The sequence below is a fragment of the Nyctereutes procyonoides genome, unplaced genomic scaffold, assembly GCF_905146905.1.
Source record: "Nyctereutes procyonoides isolate TBG_1078 unplaced genomic scaffold, NYPRO_anot_genome, whole genome shotgun sequence".
NCBI classification, from domain to species: Eukaryota; Metazoa; Chordata; class Mammalia; order Carnivora; family Canidae; genus Nyctereutes; species Nyctereutes procyonoides.
The window spans coordinates 31,568,225-31,587,124 of NW_026575126.1; the positions used below are offsets into that span (position 1 = coordinate 31,568,225).

At 35.2% G+C, this 18,900-nt stretch overlaps 1 pseudogene; it reads left to right on the top strand.

The window, feature by feature from the left end:
• The first annotated feature begins 14,504 nt into the window (after nt 1-14,504).
• On the top strand, nt 14,505-15,453 carry LOC129520149 (pre-mRNA-splicing regulator WTAP-like; annotated as a pseudogene).
• Nucleotides 15,454-18,900: the final 3,447 nt, after the last annotated feature.

Below are 18,900 nucleotides of genomic sequence, written 5' to 3' on the forward strand. Positions count from 1 at the left end.
CTTTTTTTTTTTTAATTTTTTATTTATTTATGATAGTCACACAGAGAGAGAGAGAGGCAGAGACACAGGCAGAGGGAGAAGCAGGCTCCATGCACCGGGAGCCCGACGTGGGATTCGATCCCGGGTCTCCAGGATCGCGCCCTGGGCCAAAGGCAGGCGCCAAACCGCTGCGCCACCCAGGGATCCCCCCGGAGATTTATTTTCATACAGATTTTGAGTGAAATGAAATACACAACAACCGTCTTTAATCTGTTCCTCCCTGCTTCCCCTCCGTCTCTGCTAGGGATCTGAAATTATGGATATAATTGGCTAGATTCTCATGATAGACATTTCAAAATATTTTAGATTTTTTTCTTCTGCTTTTTCCAATAAAGCATCTTAAAATACAATTTTTTCTCTTCCCTTCTCCATGCCTCTAAGAAGAACAGTTTCTCTGATACTTATAAGTGATTTGGAATAATGAAAAGTACATCTTGAATTTGTAATGGGAAGTGTCAGTTTTGTTTCTTGGGTGTTCAGTTTAAGAAGTTCTTTATAGATTTTGGAAACTAGCCCTTTATCTGATATGTTATTTGCAAATATCTTCTCCCATTCTGTAGGTTGTCTTTGAGTTTTGTTGACTGTATCCTTTGCTGTGCAAAAGCTTCTTATCTTGATGAAGTTCCAATAGTTCATTTTCGCTTTTGTTTCTTTTGCTTTCGTGGATGTATCTTGCAAGAAGTTACTGTGGCCAAGTTCAAAAAGGGTGTTGCCTGTGTTCTCTTCTAGGATTTTGATGGAGTCTTGTCTCACATTTAAATCTTTCATCCATTTTGAGCTTATCCTTGTGTATGGTGCAAGAGAGTGGTCTAGTTTCATTCTTCTGCATGTGGATGACCAATTTTCCCAGCACCATTTATTGAAGAGACTGTCTTTCTTCCAGTGGATCGTCTTTCCTCCTTTGTCGAATATTAGTTGACCATAAAGTTCAGGGTCCACTTCTGGGTTCTCTGTTCTGTTCCATTGGTCTATGTGTCTGTTTTTGTGCCAGTACCACACTGTCTTGATGACCACAGCTTTGTAGTACAACCTGAAATCTGGCATTGTGATGCCCCCAGCTATGGTTTTCTTTTTTAAAATTCCCCTGGCTATTCGGGGTCTTTTCTGATTCCACACAAATCTTAAAATAATTTGTTCTAAGTCTCTGAAGAAAGTCCATGGTATTTTGATAGGGATTGCATTGAATGTGTAAATTGCCCTGGGTAGCATTGACATTTTCACAATATTAATTCTGCCAATCCATGAGCATGGAATATTTTTCCATCTCTTTGTGTCTTCCTCAATTTCTTTCAGAAGTGCTCTATAGTTTTTAGGGTATAGAACCTTTACCTCTTTGGTTAGGTTTATTCCTAGGTATCTTATGCTTTTGGGTGCAATTGTAAATGGGATTGACTCCTTAATTTCTCTTTCTTCAGTCTCATTGTTAGTGTATAGGAATGCCATTGATTTCTGGGCATTGATTTTGTATCCTGCCACGCTACCAAATTGCTGTATGAGTTCTAGCAATCTTGGGGTGGAGGCTTTTGGGTTTTCTATGTAGAGTATCATGTCATCGGCGAAGAGGGAGAGTTTGACTTCTTCTTTGCCAATTTGAATGCCTTTAATGTCTTTTTGTTGTCTGATTGCTGAGGCTAGGACTTCCAATACTATGTTGAATAGCAGTAGTTTTGTATATTGGAAGTCATGGACCAACAAAAGCTAAAGCCAATCCCTAAACATTATATAATCATGCGATGCCTCTCTCCCTGCTTCTTTGTTATGTATAGGGTGACCTGGGACAGTCCTGGGGTATGTCTGCTACAAAAGTACAGTACTGCTCCCTTTCTTTCTCAAATGTATCCCGGTTCAGAAGATAAATGATATGGTCACTGTATTTATGTGGAACATGATACGAACGGGAATGAAAGCAATTCAGAGGAACTTGGAAAAAGTATTTAATATGACACCATAGGAGCGCTTCCAAAATATACCTCTTAGAGTCAGGGTTCCACAGGGAGTGCTTTAATTTCCCATGCACAGGGAAGGATGTATAGTCAATATTAACTGCCAGGATGTTATGAGCAAAAAAGAACCACGGTTCTTTATTATCTTATGACTCAAGAGAGTCACCCTAGTAACTTGGCTCCTGAAACAGCCAAAGAAGAATTTGAAATTTTTCTTTGGTACATTTATATTTATATATTTAAATTAAATTGAATAATGTTATTAGTCCACAGTCACTTTAAGATCCCCAATGGAAAACAATAATTCAGTTAATACAGACAAGTAAATTGGCATAGCTATATATAACATTAGAATCAGTGGATGAAGGTGGGCTCTTCCCAAAACAGAGAAAGGACTGAGATTCTGATTTAGCAGGTGTGGGCAGGAGTTTCAGAATGTGTACTGAATGGTCAAAAACAAAAAAATAAATTCATATAGATAATGATAATTTTCGCCAAGGTAAGAAACACCACTCTAGCTATGGTTCACTTTGTAATATTATTTATTAGAACCTTTCATACATAAGATATCCTGCAGGGCACCAGGTAGATTGGTGGACACAAATATGATTGCTGTCATTTTTAAGACTGCAGTATAGTCAGGAAGGGAGGCAATATGAGAAAGCAAACTAAGAGTTATATGCCTAGAAACTGGTAAATGTTATCAAGAAAAAGAACAGGAAGCTATTTGTAAAAGATGAAAGAGAAAAGAGCATTTTTGATTGGTAGTGGACAGCTCCAATTTAATAGGTTTGGTATTATTATAATGCCCCCTCACCTGCCACATGAGTAGACCTGTGACTTAGATTACCAATTAAATTTCTATCTTTTAACAATGATTTTTTTCTTCAGCAATGGACACATGACTTAAGGATGAGAAATCACTACTCTGTCTGGGAAATTTGCTACGTATTGGAGAGAGATGCCACCTTTACCTTGAAATGACTACCTGCAAGGATGGCTAAGCCTAGTTCAACTGGTGGACATATTTTCTACCACAGAGGAAGATCTTTCTACGAAAGTTGCCAGCACATGAGAGAGTAAAGGTCAGAGATGAAAAGACAGAGCTCGAACAGCGTAGTTGTTAGTATGCTTGTTTTTCTCTACATGTAGCTCAGCTTCTTGAACTCAACTTCATTCTTTGGATTGCCCAGGTGTGTGGTTCAGGGATTCTTCATTTGGCTTACACTAGTTGGACAGTTGAGCTTCTGTCACTTGCAGTTGAAGAATACTGGCATTTTTCTAAGGGATAGGAGAACAGATTCTAGCTTTCGGCTTAATCTCAGAGATAGATAGTTCTACTTTTTTTTTTTTGCATTTTAAATAATCATATGCTTATATCTTAATATTTTTAGGAATGTAGAGAGAGATGCTTTTTCTTTAAATTCTGGGATTACTTGAAAATTAGAATTCCAACTAAGAAAAGTAGCATGAATTGAATTTCTAAAAATCTGTAATTTTTCTCATCTGAGGAACTTGTAATGATCTCTGAAGTGTACCCCGTACTGAAATAAGTGCTAAACCGGAAATGAAAAAGTCTCATGATTCTCAAGGATGCAAAGTATAAGTCTTTGTGTGCAGGACACTGAAACTTCCAGGGGAGTTGAAGGACACTTGAATTGGTGGAAAGTTGGATCTCTAAATGGCTAGATGGCAAGAGTAGGTTAACTTGCAGTAAAACAAAATTCACAGAAGAGAAAACTTCCAGAGGGATGAGCAGCAGTCTCTTTGGAGTAAAAGGTATGACTGACTTAAGTGCTTATCACTTTAAAAGGAGATACTTCTCCATAAGTAAAACAAGAACTTCAAATAAATAATTATTTTTTAAAAAATCAAGAGATCATCCCACAATCTATCCCCGGAGCTTTGGTAATGGCATGTCACTGGGGAGTTATGGAAGCAACTCTCCAGGTGGAGTATTTATTTCATCACTGAGTTTGCTTAACATTGTCAGTACTGTGGTAATCAAAGTTGACCAATTTTCAGTAGTTTCATTGCTATTTAAAATAATTCTCTTGAGACAATACACCGCCTTTTTGCCTGCCTCAGGAACAGACTGCTCCAAGTGCCCCCACGCATTTAGAATGGGTCAGCTCAGGTAATGCTGGCAAAATTGTAATCCTTGATTAGGTGAAAGACTTTGGTCTTCCTCACTAGCCCTGGGAGAGTGGTTACCTTGGATGACTAGGAGAAGAGACAATTACCAAGCAAAACAACTGACCATCAGAGAGAAAGCTTAACTACAAAATATCACCATAGACCCATGTGCAATTCCTCCCTGTTCATTAACATACTGCATGGGGAACAATGCAGTCTTAATACCACAGAAAAGTAACAGAATGAGGAGTACTTCCTGAGATACAGAAACTGTGGAGCATGGTGGTCCTTTTGATATTCCAATCTGTGAATATAAATTCCAAATTCTGCTCTCCTCATACTGCATTCTTAAATTAGGTGACTACACATTACACATGGCAGGTAGTGACCTTCCTTCCAGACCTATTTCCCCTACACATCTGGACGGGGAGTCTAGCCAAGATAATCGGGACAGTCTGCCAAGATAACCCAAGATCTTGCTGCTCCAAGCATTCCCTAAAAAGTCACCTCCCATAATAAAAATTATAGCCACCACTTTTTGAGTGCTTAGACTGTGCTAGATACTGTTCTGAGAGCAGTATTAGAATATTAGAATATTATTATTCTATATTAGAATATATTAGAATATTATTACTTATTTTATAAGTATTAGAATATTTTCTAATACTTATAAAAATGTGATGGTAATATTATAATTATCACCATTTAAAAATGAAGACAATGAGTCGGAGAGAGAATAAGAGATTTATTATGCCAAAGGTACTATATTTTTTTTTCCTCAGGCTTTCATAACAAATTATCATAAATTGAGTGGCTACAGAGCAACTGAAATGTACTGTCCCATAGTTGTGGAAGCCTGAGGTCTGAAATCAAGGGGTAGGAAGTTCTAAGGGGGACTCTATTTCATGCCTCTCTCCCAGAGTCTGATGTCTGCTGTAAATTTTTGGCCTTCCTGGGCTAGTGGCTGCCCTCCGATATATGCCCCATCTTCACATGACCTTCCCTTCTGTGTCTCTTTACCTGTAACCTCCCTCTTCTTCCTCTCATAAGGACACACAGTCACTGGGTTTAGGACTAAGTCCTATATGTGCTCATCTTGAGACCCTCACCTTAACTACATCTGCAAAGACCTTTATGCCCAGTTTGGTCATGTAGCGATGTTCCAGGTGGACACAAGCTTAGGCAATCTAGCTCCTTTCAATTACAACGTTAATCTCTTGTTAAGAATCTGTTGAGGGCAGCCCAGGTGGCTCAGTGGTTTAGCATCGACTTCAGCCCAGGGAGTGATCTTGGAGACCCGGGATCGAGTCCCACATCGGGCTCCCTGCTTGGAGCCTGTTTCTCCCTCTGCCTGTGTCTCTGCCTTTCTATCTGTGTGTCTCTCATGAATAAATAAATAGTCTTAAAAAAAAAATCTTCTGTCGAAACTCTTTGATAGTCTCTAATGGCATCCTTCTTTGGCTTTCATAAAGCTATCTTTTGCAGAGTATCTCAACAAGCTGAAAATATGAAAGCAAAACCCTGGAAAGCAGTTTTGCGGAAGCAAGACAACAGGGCTCAGGGATGCAGCTATATGATCTCTTGACATAATCAATGGGAAAGCGATAGTAAATCTTGAGAAGTGAATTGTTTGTAGGTTCTTCAATCTTTTATAACTATTATTTCTATCACACAGAATGAAGTTGAAGAATGGTTTTACTTGTCAGCTGTTTATATTTCATCTTTAGCAAAATTCTAATTGTTTGCTTTATTTTCTTTTCAAGTTACACAGCTTCTTCCTCTTTCTTTTGTATAGTTTATTTAAATATTATAGAGGTAAAAAAATAAATAAATAAAAATAATTTTATAGAAGTTAACCCATGACAAAATATTTGCCTTTGCCTTCTAAATTTATTGTGACATTTTCAATTTTCTTTTTCATTTGGATGTAGCTATTTTTAAAATCTTTTTTATTAGGGTCATAATTAAATAGATATATACTTTCTTTCAATATTTCTGTATTTTCTGGTTTTACAGTTAAATATTTTACATAGTGTGTGAAAATCTAAATTTGTATTTCCTGTTACCACAAATCATTAAATGATTAATTATTCTTTTCCAGTGCATTTAGTTTCTACAAAACATTAAACAGTAATTGACTATAATAAACATTTTATATAATACTATTAAATAGGGTTTCGTGTAGAGATCTGATTTTAGGCTCTTTAAGAGTAGGAAGTATGTTTAATTCCTCAGGTTTATCCAGTTCATTAAAAAAAAAAAAAAAGCTAAGTATAGGAGCACCTTAGTGTTCAGTTTGTTAAGGGTCCAACTCTTGATTTTGGCTCAGGTCATGATCTCAGAGTAGTGAGATCGAGCCCAAGTCAGGCTCCAGGCTGAGCATGGACCCCCACTTAAGATTATTCCTCTCCCTCTGCCCTCATCCATCCCCCAGACCCCATCTCCCCACCCCACCCTCACCCCATGCATGTATGCATGCTCTCTCTCTTGCTAAGAAAAAAAATGAAAAAAAGTACTAAGGATATACTAAATTGAAGGGGAAACATTTATCTGAGCATTGTCACATGTTTATTTTTCTGGAACTTAAAATATTTTTATTCAGATTCCAAAAACCCCAGCCCAAAAGATATAAGTTGGAATTAAAATTTTATCATATTTTTATTAGAACTGTGTTGAAGCTATAGCTTATTAGCAAAAAATGTGTATCTTCATATAGAATATGTTATGTCGTCTCATTCGCTTAGGTTTGTTTTGTTGAATTTCAGTACATACATAAAATTCAGTGTGCAAATAAGGTATAATCATATTAATTCTATACCTTTCTGAATAAATAAAAAAATTAAATCTCTAAAAAACTCTTTTTATTGATTTCCAAATTGTCACCATGTATTTTTTATGAATCTATTATCTTTTAATTACTTCAATTTTCTTTCTGCGATGATATACATTTTTCATGCATAATTTGACCTCTTTTTTCTTTATTACTTTTTAGCAATTTTCTTAAAAAAAGTTTTTTAAAGATTTTATGTATTTATTTATGAGAGACACAGAGAGAGGCAGAAACATAGGCAGAAGGAGAAGGAGGCTCCATGCAGGGAGCCCAATGTGGGACTCGATCCTGGGACTCCAGGATTACAACCTGAGCTGAAGGCAGATGCTCAACCACTGAGCCACCCAGGCAACCCAGAAATTTTATTTTCCAAAGGATTAGTTTAAATATATTTCTATATATATATTTAAAATTAATAACAGAGCATTATATCAGTGCAATTTCTTTATAATCTTTATTTTTTTTATTTTTTTATTATTATTATTATTTTTAGGGAGAGCACACCCTGTGGTGGGGGTAGAAGCAGTGGGAGAGGGAGAGAGAGAAAATCCTAAGGAGGCTCCACATTGGACTGGGAGCCTGGATGCAGGGCTCAATTTCACAACCCTGAGATCATCATCTGAGCTGAAATCAAGAGTCATCCCTCAACTGACTGAGCCACTAGGTGCCCCTCCATATCTCTTTTTAAAGCTGATTTGAGTGGATTCTTCTATTGCAAACAAAGTATTTCTAAGATAAACATTTTTAATGTATTAGTTTAGTAGATATTTGACCATATTTTATTTAAATTTGCATTTATAAAAAAAAATTGCATTTATTTTAGAAAAATTTATTATATATTTGACTTCAGGAATAATTTTTACTCAATAAGGCATTTTTAAATAGGCATGTTGGTCTCATTTACATGTATTTCCTAATTGATTTATTCTCGCATTTATAATCTCATTTTTTTTTTACTTAATGTTTCCCTTCTCTTTATTTTTGCTTTTGGCAGCTACATAAATTTTTATTTTCCTCCAGCATTTTAGTTGAAACAGAAGTTATTTTCAAGCATTTATACGACATACATGAACTTTAATTAAAATCAAGGTGTAACTATGTATGGAAAATAGTGTGGGGAGCCATGTTAGAATTATATGACCTTACAGCCACCAAGACTCTCTCAGAAATTTGAAATATCAGTAGTGATGAGCCACATCAATGTGAGGTAGGGCTCTAAAAGCTGTTTCTGGGGGCACCTGGGTTGCTCAGTGGTCAGCTCAGGTCATGATCCTGGAGTCCTGGGATGGAGTCCCACATCAGGCTCCCCTCTACCTGCTTCTCCCTCTGCCTCTGTCTCTTGCCAATCTTTGTGTGTCTCTTATGAATAAATAAATAAATAATATATTTTTTAAAAGAAATTTCTGTGAATCTTTACATGTAAGATATGCATTGCCTTTGTTTCTGTTAGGATGCACAGCCCTCTGATTGTATTTTAGGCCAGACTCTCTACTTATGCAATGTACCCATGACCTTCAAGTCACAGAAGGTATCATTGCTCTGTTAATCCCTGCTCTGCACCATCCTTTTCATCCTTGTGACTGACTGGTTTATTTTCATCAGCATAACAGAAAGAGAGTGAAAGAGAGTGAGCAGGAGCTGGGGGAGGGAGGGGCAGAGAGAGAGGAAAAAGCAGGCTCTCTGCTGACAGGGAGTCCAAAGAGGGGCTTGATCCCAGACTCCAGGATCATGACCTGAGCTGGAGGCAGATGCGTAACTGATTGAGCCACCCAGGCACCTTTGTACCCCCCAAATTTAGAGCAGTTTCTGGTACAAAATAGGAGTTTAATCTATTTTTGATGATAAGATAAATAAACTGAAAATGCCTGATTTCCTGGCAAGTGCTGAGATACTCAGAAATTATTTCAAATATTATATTTCCCTTCCTAGTCAGAATCACTTTCTGCATGTCAGCTTTGTTAATGAAGAAAGCAGCCAACTTACAGTTTTTCGACCTCTCACATATCCAGTTTTCTAACTGGGATGAGCAGTATGTTATTGATAATCACTTTTAAAGATTATAATGTGTATGTGTTTTCATGTTCTTAGCATATCACTTTCTATTACCCATAACTAATTTTCTTATATATTTTCTATCAAAACAACTTTAATACTAATTCACATACACATATAATGACAACTTTATTTTGTGTTTTGTTTTTCATAAACAGATCTGTGCAGAGATTTTCTTTTTCATTACATCGTTTAAATTTTCTGTTCTTTTTTTTTTTGCCTCTTAAGATACATAAATATCTATGTAATATCTCTGTTGTCCAAACTATGGAGATATCAGCTCTCTGTCTTTATTTCTAACATTTTTTTCCAGTTGATTATAAGATTTTCTTGAGATTACACTTTCCAATCCTGTCTGATGTTCAACAGATCTCACTGTGTTTTTCGTTGAATATAGTCTTATTATAATTTTATTATGATTCATTTGTATCCCAACACTTTTTTCTCTGACAAACAACTTTCCATCTAATTTTGTTGTGGCATATGCAAGAAATGAGATGAACTTTTCATTTCTCATCATCTTACCCATACCCCCAGGTAGCTCACTTAACATTTTCCAAAATAATAGATTCTTTCATTTTTTTACCTAAAGAAATATTTTTGTACAAATTACAAAAAACTTCAGACTTCTCAGATTATTTTCTGTTTTCCAATTTTTAATAGTGATACGAATAGTGTTTTTTCTAAGATATACATCAGGGAAAGAGCTGTCATAAATGACCAATAATAGTCACTCTTAGCACCAGGAGAATAAGTTATGTAAACCAGAAAACAGATAATCATTCAAAGAGACCTCAAGAAAAAAATTTGAAAACAAGAAGACTTCTTAAGAAAAAAACATAATTTACACATTTCTGTTAATTTTATAATTCTTTAGTATTGGTGCAATTCCTTTAATTAAAAGATCACAATGTAACATTTGTCCATTGGAGCATCAGTTTGTGAACTTTTCATTAATACACAAGTGAAGAATTTCTCCATATACTTAAGGTTTTCTGTAAAGGAGGATCAAGGATTGAGACATTGTAACTCAAGATGTTTATTTTTTCTTATGTAAAAAAGTGAGTATACACACTTTAAGTACACTTACAACTTTTAAAAAAATCTGAGTATAGTTGACACATGTTACATTAGTTTCAGGTGTACAACATAGCGATTCAACAAGTTTATAAGTTATGCTATTCTCAAAAGTGTAGTTACCACCTGCCATCGTGCAATGTTATTATAATGCCATTAACTATATTCTATAGGCTACCTTCTTTATTAGGACCTATATGTCATCAATTGTGTCCAAAATATTAGCATTTAAAATCTCATTAAATTGATCACTTGGATTTAACTTAGTAATCATCTGTGTTCTGTAGATTAGAATGCTAGAGCACTTGATCACATGAAAACACCAGAGGACAAGAGTTCTATCTAAGCATTTTATGGGTTTGTTTCTATTATATAAAGCATAGAAATTTTTATTAAAAATATAGAATGTAATTTATAATGAGTAAATTTGAAATATACATTTGACTATTTCCATAACATTTTACAAAATATAGTCAAAGCATTTCACTAATTTATACCTCAATAATTTTGTCAGTGAGAATATATGGGTAGATCTGCTTATAGCTTAGATATCATGATGACCTATAAGGTTGTAATTTTTAAAAGCTGGCATTCCATAGAAAACATACTTAATAAATAAATATAAATATAATTTTGACTAATAGGAAATCAGTTGCCATGGTAGCTTTTTAGGAAATATAATCTTTGTCTTCAAAGCATGCTACTTACTGAGGGGTTGTTAAAATGTAGATAATGTGAAATTGGTGATATTAGACCCCGTTATATCTACCTGGTTTTATAGAAGATTTATTTGAGGTATGGGATTGACTCAGGTATGGGGACTGTTTTGTACACTGAATCTCCAGAAGTGCCTTTTATTGTTAAAACCTACACTATAAAATGTACACATCAGACAAATAATTCTAGCAGGTAGATTTATAATAAAGATGATAAATGCCCATTCTAAATAGCTTTTGAAATGACATAAGCAATAAACTAACCATTAGATATGGGTTAGATAAGCTATTCTTTTCTCAACCTTTGGATCCAGTTTGAATGTGTATGTGCATTATATTTTTATTTCCATATAACAGTCAGAGATTCGACACAGCAATAGCCATAGTTTTCTCTGATTAAAAAAGGAAAATCACATCTTCTGTATTGGCAACACAGCTGGTAACTACTACATATTAAAAATATATTAAAGGTCTCTAGTTTTTCAAATTAGTAGTTATTTTACTAGCAATGTTCTTACTTTGTATTTCTTTTCTATGGGTAAGAGTAGAAAGCAATTGAGAAAGAAAATATTTAAAGCCACAAAACTGTTACTATTTAGCATAACATATTTACTCATTATAAAAAAAAAAGTTATTCAGTACCAGTACCTATGCGACAGGCACCATGCTGGGTTACTAAGGATATGATGTAATCGCTCCCTAAATTAGGAGCACACAGTTGATGGAAAAGAAGAAAATTTCAAGACAGACCAGAAATGTCATTTTGGCACAAATATTGAGTGTTTTAAAAACAACACAGGAACATCATATGATTAAATCTTGAATAGGTATCATCTGGGAATATTTCCTTGATACAACTTGTGACTGTGTAATTTATGTATTAGAGGTATTACTGACTTGAATTGGGGGTAGAAAAAACTGAGAAAGACATGCAGTTGTAGGTAAAAGTAGGGGAAAGTCATTACAGGAAGAAGGAAAGCACATGTATTGTTAAGTGGCAAGAGAAGTAAGAAAAAATGGTATATATAATGGTGTGCTCATGGTTCCGTTTAGTTAGTCAAGAGTATTTTCTTTGGGAAAGGAAGTCAGAGGTCAGACTCTGACACAGGTGTTGAACTTTTTTTTTTTTCTTTGCCAGAGTCTTTATTTGAAATGTTTTTATTTTGATTCTGTGAATATTTTAATTTATCTCAGGTTTCTGAATGATATGTTTTGATGAAAGACATGATTCCTTTGTTTCTGTTTATTTGACTCAATCTGACCAAAGTCCCACAGGTGGTGATGGTGTTCGCAGATCTTACACTACACTGCTTTTATCATTCCATGTTTCTCACCTAGAAAGAGCTATTCCAGTGTCCTTCCAAAAATCTGCAGAAGGCTTATTCTCCTACAGTGAGATGCTGTAGATGTCTTTCTTTACTTGTGTGTGTGTGTGTGTGAGTGTATATGCGTGTGTGTGTGTGAGAGAGAGAGAGAGAGAAAGAGAGTGGGAGAGTGAGAGAGAGAGAGACAGAAATACCTATTTGGATCATTACAGAAAATAACAGATTGAAAGCAATATTGCCAGAAAGCAATGCCAAAGCAATTAGGAACAGGAGTATTCAGCTCCTCTTTCCAAACCAAGAATTAGGAAAGGAACAGAGAGAGAGAGAGAGATGGAAGAAATGGGTAATTAGTGGCTACTTATAAGAATGTCAAAAATTAATAGGTCCATAATGAAATCCCAAATCTGAAAATGCAACTACAACTTGTATTTAGTTAAGCATCTTGCATTTAATAGATCTTTAATAATTAGACCCTGAAACAGATGCATTCAGATCAGCTTTATATTTATGATATTCAGAAGAAGGATCTGTTTTGCTGAGCAACGTTATTATTTACAGCATGTTAGTGTTAATTTTAAACATAGAAAAAATGATCTATCCCATTCTTTCCCTTCGTACATTATGATAGTTAATGACAAATGATTCAATGTTATATTGTATTTTGCTTATTTTGTTAACTTGTTTGAAAGAGAAATGTGATAAGAATAAACCTATATTTTGTCATTGAATGTGTTGTTGACTATATAATATTATTTTTTTAAACTTGAGAAAATTTGAATATTAAAAATTTTGTTGCTATTTCACATAATCCTACCAATACCTTTGAATGACTATTGTTTCTGAATCAAGGAGGTTTATGAATCTAATAAATAAATTATATTTTTCAGTGTTTTTTAAAAAATATCAAAACAACATTGTATATGCTCATAAAACTTACATGAAAGATTATATGAAATAATATTTTATATATTTATGGAAAAGATAAAATAAAATTTCCACCATATCTAAACATTTTCCTAACCACAAAATATTGCCAGATAACCAACAGGGATTGAGCACCATGTTGGAACAAAAATAGTCCAGAGCTACGATTTCAAAGTTGAGCACCTGCTGTAAAATAACCATCTGTGATTAACTGTAATTTAATTATGGATTCATTCCTTTTGTGTACACTGGAAGGATCTCATAGGTCTTCCCCAGTTGGTCGACAATCAACTTCTGGCATTTTGTTAAGGAAACTTGTATATTCTCTTAGTAGCACCTGCTAACTCTATCTCATTGCAAATTTTGTAAAGAGCTTCAGGGATTTTATAGTGGCATTGATAGGCAAATAAATTATTAAACTTGGAATCAAAAGCTGCATTAATTAATCATCTGCCTTAGAAAGCTGATGCCCTCAGCCTTAGGATAAGTTGGAGTTTACCTGTAAGTCATACGGTAACTTCAGATATTTAATGAAATAGTTCAGGTAGTCAAATGTTTGTGACCCATTTTAATATCTTACAAAGAGGAGTTTTATCGTCTATCCATAACTGTTTATCTAATTGTTGTCTCCATTTACAATAATTAGATTGTGATAAAATCAATATTATATATTTTATCTTTGCATTGATTATTAGATATTTCTAAAATATCATATTCTTATATTATAAAGATTCTTCCTAAAATATTACTGGCTCAAATTTTTCTACCTTCACAATAACCACAAGACAGAACCAGCTTTCCTCTGGTCCAGATCACCTTCTGTAATGGCGGAGTGAAGAAATGTGTGAATTCTCTCTAAAACACAAAAATATGTTAAAAGAACTACAATTACAATTTCAAAAATCTTGTATTCAGTTAAAGGCACAGAACAAAATAAAAATCAACTATTGAAGAGAAATTGCTAATCTTCATTAAGACAGCAGTCTACTATGCTTTAATTTGGAGCTGTTCAAATCCCGCCCCATACATAATCTAAATAGATCTACAAAAAGCAAAGAGTTTCAGGTGGTAAAAGAGAGAGACCAAGAGCCAGAGAGGAGAGCTAGAGAGAGAAATCCAAGCCCAAATGACTTCACTAATAAATTCCACCAAACATTTTTTAAAAGACTTCATCGGAATCCTTCACAAACTCTTCCAAAAGATAGATTATACTTCTCAAATCGTTCTGTGAGATCACTATTACTGTGATATGAAAATCAGACAAGAATATTACAAGAAAACTACAAGCAGCATTTGATGTCCGTGAGACCACAAATAAAGGACAGTGCAGGCAAGGGAAAAGGAGGAGTGTGGTATCGTTCTTGCAGACAAGAGAAAATGGAGTGTGTGGTATTCTGGAGGCCTGGGCAGTGAAATTCTAGCAGTGTGAATGGGCGGCAGCTGCTTCTGGAAAGGATTCAAAATGACCAAGGAGAAGCCTCTTCCCAAAAAGTTTCCAAGGAGTACAACAGACTTCAAAGTCATAGCACATGATGAGTTAACTCCAAGATGGTGAAACAGTGTGAAGCATATGTCTAGGCTCTGGAGGGCAAGTACACAGATCTTAATTCTAATGATGTAACTGGCTTAAGGGAGTCTGAAGAAAAACTAAAGCATCAACAAGAGTCTGCTCAGAAAAAAAAAAACATCCTTGTAATATGACCAGCAACCAGGAAGCAAGAGATGCAAGTGTGTTACTCAAATCAAGTAGCTCAAGCAAGTCCAGCAGCCTAGCGTTGCCCAACTGAGATCAACAATGGTAGAACCAGTGGTCAACTTGTTTTTTTTCCTAAAAATGAAAGGTGGACTGGAATAGAATAAAGACAAACTGAAACAAATCCAAAATGAACTGAGTGCCTGGAAGTTTACACCTGATAGGTAAACAGATCATACTCCCCAGTCCAGACTTCCCCAATAGTTCCACAAGGAGAAAGCTGTGGTGAGACAGCCACATACTGGTTTCCACACCAAGACTCAGGTTTTTTGAGCCAAAAAAAAAAAAAGCCACATTTTTATACTATTCAGCTTATAATTTTTTTTAAGGTTTTATTTATTTATTCATGAGAGACACACGGAGAGAGAGAGAGAGAGAGAGAGAGAGAGAGAGAGGCAGAGACACAGGTAGAGGGAGAAGCAGGCTCCATGCAGGGAGCCTGATGTGGGACTTGATCCCAAACTCCAGGATCACACCCTGGGCTGAGGGTAGCGCTAAACTGCTGAGCTACCCGGGCTGCCCACTTATAATGTTTAATGTAAAACCTACCAAATGAAACTTGGTGTTAGCTTTTTTTCTCTTCCTCATCCCTTGCTTCAGAGGCCTAATGGCATGGGACTATTCCAAAGAAATGGCTACCTCTGAAAACTTCTTCTAAAACTTGTAAACACTTGAGAAATGTTTCTGTTTGAAGAAGGTGGAGAAATGGAAATCTCAAGCCCGTGGCACACTGTGTCTTCAATTTGGAAGAATGAAAACCTAAAGATTTATTTATTTTTTACAAAGATTTTATTTATTTATTCATGAGAAACATAGAGAGAAAGGCAGAGGCATAGGCAGAGGTAGCCTGATGCAGCACTCTATCCCAGGACCCCAGGATCATGCCCTGAGCCAAAGGCAGGCACTCAAACACTGAACCACCCAGGTGCCCCGAAAACCTAGTGATTTAAAATCATGACTTGAACACCTAAAATTCTAGTAAAATGTAAAAACGTGATGCACATTGCTCTTAACCTTGAGCATAGTGACAGAGACACCGTATATCCGTATTGCCAGTGAGACTGTGATTGTTGTTGAACGTCTTGGTCAAAACTCAAATGAGGTAAATTTTGCCTTAAAAGTTTTTATTTGCTAAGAACCAGTTTAATAGTCACGAATCAAATAATAGATGTCACTACAAGTACTTCATATATTTAACCTTTTAGTTTGGGGCTCTCTATCACTTGACTGAAACTTAATCTGGTTTTAATCAATGGGTTGGTTGCTAATGCTGCAGATGATCTTATTGAGGACTATACAAACATAAAGGTATGGTATCAAACTTCAGGTAGAAACTGTTGGAAACATTATAAACATTCATCTTGTCACTAGATTGTATAATAATATTGGCTGTGATGAGACTCACTGGGTTATTTCTTCCGGTAGTGAAATTAAATCCCCCATTCCATTTAGTAGGTGTATTTTGAAAGAGAATTGTTGTTGATATTAATAGGGAATGTGTTTCCTTCATTCTTTTTGGGCCTTTTGTATTGCACTCTTTTTTAAAGAAAATGTTTTATATATTTGAGAGAGAGAGAAACAGAGAAAAAGCACTAGGAGGGGGAGGGGAAGAAACAGACTCCCCACTGAGCCCAAGGATTTAGCGCTCCATCCCAGGACCCTGGAATCATAATCTGAGCCAAAGGCAGATGCTTAAATGACTGAGCCACCCAGGTCCCCCTGTATTGCACTCTTGATATTGAATTAAATGTATCTTGAAAAAAAATTACTTGAAGACTACAGAGCAATAGCCCTTATGATTATAAATGATGAATATCCTCAGTAAAATACTGACATGCTGAATCCAGCAACATATGAAAAGGATTGTTCACCATGATTAAGTAGATTTATCCCAGAAACGTAAGGTAGATTTAACATACAAAAATCAATGTAATCCCATATATGGATAGAATACATGATAAAAGCTATCATCTCAACAGTTATGGGAAAAGTGTTTGAAAAGTTCTACACCTTTTCTTGATGAAACTATTTAACAATTAGAAATACATGGAATCCTTTAGGTTTGAGAAAGTATATCAAAACCATATCAAAATATTCACAACTAACAGGATATTTAATGAAGAAAGACTGAATATTTCCTCTTAAGATCAGGAACAAAAAAAATGATATCCATTTTTACTACGTCTACTTAACATTTTACTGAAAATTCTAGCCATGGCAATTAGACAAAAAATGCATTCAGATTATAAAAAAAGTAAAATCATTTTTTAAAAGATTTTATTATTTATTCATGAGAAACACAGAGAGGAGAGGGAAAGAGAGAGAGAGGCAGAGACACAGGCAGAGGGAGAAGCAGGATCCATGTAGGGAGCCCGACGTGGGACTCAATCATGGGACTCCAGGATCAGGCCCTGGGCTGAAGGCAGGGGGTAAACTGCTGAGCCACCCAGGGATCCCCAGTAAACTCATTTTTATTGGTAAGTGACCCAATCTTGGATATACAAAATCCAAAAGAATAAACATACACACACACACACACACACACACATTATCTGAACTACTAATGGAGTTCAGCAATATGGCAATAAATATCCAAGATCAATTTACAAAAACCAACTATGCCTTTGTATACCAGCAATAAATGCTCTGAACATGAAACAAGGAAACAATTTAATTCATAACAGCAACAAAAAATGAATAACTAGGAATAATTTTAAGCGAAGAAATGCTAGATTGTACACTGAAAATTTCAAAACACACTGAGAGAAATTAAATAATATCTAACAAATAGAAAGATGTCCCATGATTCAAGACTTAACTTTGACTTTTGACTCATCATTTAACTTGTTGAAATGGCCATATTCCCCAATTGATGTATAGTTGGATGCAGTTTCTATTAATTCTTGCTAGTGATTTGCAGAAATTGGAAAACTTATCTTAAAGTTTATATAGAAGTTCAAAGGATCCAGAATAGCCAAAATTCTCTTGAAAAAAAAAAGAGTTTTGAGTATTCACATTTCAATTGACACTGTAAACCTACTGTATCCCAAGGTAATGTTTCACTGGCAAAGAAAAAGATATGGATGATGACATAGAATTAAGAGACAAGAAATACACCCTATCTTTATGACCAATAGATTTCTGATGGAAGTCCCAAGACAATGCAATGGAGAAAATAGTTTTTCCATAAATGTGGCTGGATAACTAGATATCTACAGGAAAATAATGAATTTGGACTTATGCTTCACACAACACACAAAAATGAGCTCAAGTGGATCGTAGACCCCAGTGAAAGAGTTAAATATGAGGAGTACCTGGGTTCCTCAGTAGTTGAGCATCTGCCTTTGGCTCAGGGTGTGATCCTGGGGTCCTGCAATGGAGTATCGCATCAGGCTCCTTGCAGGGAGTCTGCTTTTCCCTCTGCCTCCTAGGTCTCTTCCTCTCTGTGTCTTTCATGAATAAATAAATAAATAAAATTATTTTAAAAAAGAGCTAAATATGAAAATTCTATAACAAAGCATAGAAGTAAACATCTGTGATCTTAAGTTGGGCAATAGTTTCCAATGTATGCAACCAACTGCAAAAGTGACAAAAGAAAAATATAAGTGACGAATTCTTACCACTCACTAAGAAAAAGACAACCCAATTATAAAGTGGACAAAAGATTTAAACCAACAATTCTTCAAATAAAATATGTACATGGCTTATTTCATTTAGCATAATGTCTCCAAAGTCCAACCATGTAGCACATGAAGGAATGACTTTCATTTTTGAGGCTGAATAATATTCCATTGTGTGTAAATACCATGTTTTTTTATTCATTTTTTTCTTGAATGGATACATCATTTGGGTTGTTTCCAACTTTTGCATATTTTGAATAAAGCTACTATGAGAAAGAATGAATTAATATCTGCCAAGACCCTGCTTTCATTTTGGGGGAGTAAATAACCAGAAGTAGAATTGCTGCATCATACAGTAATTTTATGTTTAATTTTTTTGAGGAACCACCATATTGTTTTCCAAAGATGCTACATGTCCTGGTCTGTTCAGGAAGCTATAACAAAACATCACGGATTGGGTGGCTTAAATAACAGACATTTATATC